We start from the raw sequence: 2,910 nt of genomic DNA, 5'->3' as shown, positions 1-2,910 counted from the left end.
GACATATTGAGCAAACATGTTCACAAAGATTGTGTCTCAAAGTTTTATTAAAAAAAAAATTCCAAATTATATATCAAAAAATTAAATTATTTCATTTATCTAAAATCCTGTAATTCAGTCCGACCCCTGTATATAACAAAAAATATTTAACAATATTATCCTTTGTGTTCCAGATTGTTTTTATATTAACATATATTATTTTTCTTTCTTTTAGGAATGAGGAATTAGGGGACTCGACATTTGATGTTCTACTTAAACACGTCTTGGTCTCATGGCACTAATGAGCTGTCCCACTTTCTCTATCCTCCCATTTCTCCTAATTACATATATAATTATGATATTATTTTATACGAAAGTAAGTTTGACAAAGATACAGTTCTAATTATTATGTTAGACTGTACCGGTTTTGGATTAATATTTCTTTTCTCTTGCTCAAATACCTTTTCTGTTGAGTTTAATCTAAAAACATACTTTAACCAATTTTGAGACATTTCCGGGCATTTTTAACATGGTGCAAGTCCTTTTAATTTGAAAAAAAAGAAGTGATAATGTATGTGCTAAATATGATCGAATATGTCAAAAGTTTTACTTCAAATATTTCAGGTTATTTTTTCGTAATCAGGTAGAACTTTTTTCCACTTCAATTTTTTTTCTGTCTTACTGTACTTTATTAATAGATATTTTTTTAAATCAGTGAAATGAAAATTCAATACAATCACAGATTTTATACACAAAATCCAAAACATTAACTGGTAAGAGAGTTTTTAAATTAATAAAGCCAGCACGCTATTGTTATTATCAAATTAATCCTACATGATAAATTGCCCAGGAGAAAATTGCAAGTGGAAAATTATCATTGAGAAAACTGCCTTCTCAATTTTCTCCAGGGCAATTTTGCACTGGCAATTTTAATATCCTTTGATGGGAGACAATGTAGATTAAACGAAAAAGATTTGCTGTTAATTTAACTCTGTAGTTTTCATATAATATCTCTGACACGCGACTCATTATCCCTTCAGGATGCTTAGATTTTGTGAACAAAAATTCTAGGGTCTCCTTTTCAATTTTACTGAAAAAACCGGTTTTTCCATCAACTTTTGGGAAGAGTAGATTATTTGTTAGGGTTCTGGTAATGCACCAATGAATTGAAAAGTCCATTCGTTTACAATTTATGACATGCAATAAATATTACTTTAGTTTCTATGGCTAAAAAGCAATTGCCTTTTAGCCCATAGATTACCGATTTTTATTGATATCATATATTGTGATTTCGTAGATTTAAGGACCTGTAATCTCTCTGTGTTTCCAAGCCCCCTTATGTATTAGAAAAAAAACTACCGTGCGGTCCAATCTACCGTTCACGTACTTTTATGTTTTCAAGAACTTCCACCACATCGATGAATCGTCATACAAAGGACTTCTCCGTGACTGCTAGGCACATTAAGGTGACCTTGAAGGGCGATTTGGGATTGTCATCTTTCACGAGTACCCCACGCCACCTTCTAAATGAGGTCATGAACGCCAGGAGCCTGGAGAGGTAAAGAGGCTATAGAAGTGCCCTTTCCTTGCCAGATTTGAACCCACTGGACTTTGCATTCTGGAGACGGGAACCGACGAAACTCCACACCTAAAGGCGGACTACTGAAAGCCACCATAGTGGCTACGTGGAATTACTTGTCTGATGAGTTTTCATTAACTCCTGCGAGCCCTTCTAGCAACGTGTAAAGGCTCTGATTAATGCTGAAGGTGGCGATATTGAGTGACTAAGTTTGCAATGGCCTTGTTTACAAATTTTATTTGTATATATAAATAAAAAAATATTGAAGTATTTCTAAAGCAGCCTTGCTGCCCAAACCTGGCTTGTACTTCGTTAAAAACGGTCTGAGAGGTTTAAACTTTGCCAAAGTCTGTTTTTCATAATTCCCATCATAAAAGAGTTTTGTGCGGGAAAAAAATAATAGCTTGAAAACAGGACAGTCTAATGTACACTATATTCAATAGAACCCTTGGAAGATTTTCACTTTTCCACAAATTTTAATATTGTTTATTTATTTTATATAACTGTATTATGTTATTTACTCAGTTTTTAATGTAATAACTATTTCTTTCTTTCCTTAGGATGTCATATTGCTTGACAATGATGACTTACATACCTAGAATTCCGAGCTACTACTGCCTATTGGAGAAGGAGTGTGTGTGTCTAATTAGAAAACCGTTGTGATTGATTCCAAGGGCGTGTTTCTTTCTCTCTCTCTTACTAATAGAATGGATTTCATCATTAAAGAAATTGGATCAAAAAAGGAATTCAAACAAACTGTCTCCTCACGCTATGTTTATTTCTATATTACAATGTTAATTCTTATTGTTAAATATTTTTTTGCTTATGCATTTAATCTTCTATTGTTGAGTTTATAATAAAATAGTTGAACCCATAAATTTGGTGTTTTTATTAAATTGATATATTTTTTCCAAATGAATTCTTTGATTGATTGTCTTCAATTCGAGATATTTGAAAAAAATCTTTTCTGAAATCCATGTCATGAATACAGAAGGCAGTTGTTCCTTTCTCATATGAATCAATTTTCCTTGTACCTAGAGTATTAACAACCAAAGTGCTCTATAAAAGTTTGGTACGATATGCTTTTGCCTGTAAAATATTTTGCCTCAATGATATTTTGCCATAATCTGTATATATATATAACCGAATTTGTGTCCTTTATGCGTGACTACACCGTTGGGCCCAAGGAGGCAGATACTTTGCATGAGTGGCGCTTTTTAGTATGGTCAGAGTAGGACAGGGGTGCTGATATTTGGTGGGGGCGCCTTATTCTACAGTATGTCAAAAATTGATGGTGGTTTAAAAAAATCAAATCATGAAATAACCTAAACAAGTGATTTATTTGCCGAAAA

General features: G+C 32.9%; 1 long non-coding RNA gene across 1 annotated transcript; it reads left to right on the top strand.

The window, feature by feature from the left end:
• The first annotated feature begins 14 nt into the window (after nucleotides 1-14).
• LOC121130695 (uncharacterized) lies at nucleotides 15-2,436 on the top strand. Its single transcript, XR_005868779.2, has 2 exons — nucleotides 15-355; nucleotides 2,119-2,436. It is a non-coding gene; the product is annotated as an uncharacterized lncRNA (long non-coding RNA).
• Nucleotides 2,437-2,910: the final 474 nt, after the last annotated feature.

This window comes from Lepeophtheirus salmonis, unplaced genomic scaffold (assembly GCF_016086655.4).
Source record: "Lepeophtheirus salmonis unplaced genomic scaffold, UVic_Lsal_1.4 unplaced_contig_10836_pilon, whole genome shotgun sequence".
Lineage (NCBI taxonomy): Eukaryota > Metazoa > Arthropoda > Copepoda > Siphonostomatoida > Caligidae > Lepeophtheirus > Lepeophtheirus salmonis.
The sequence above is the reverse complement of the archived record's forward strand: the minus strand, read 5'-3'. Positions and strand labels throughout refer to the sequence as shown.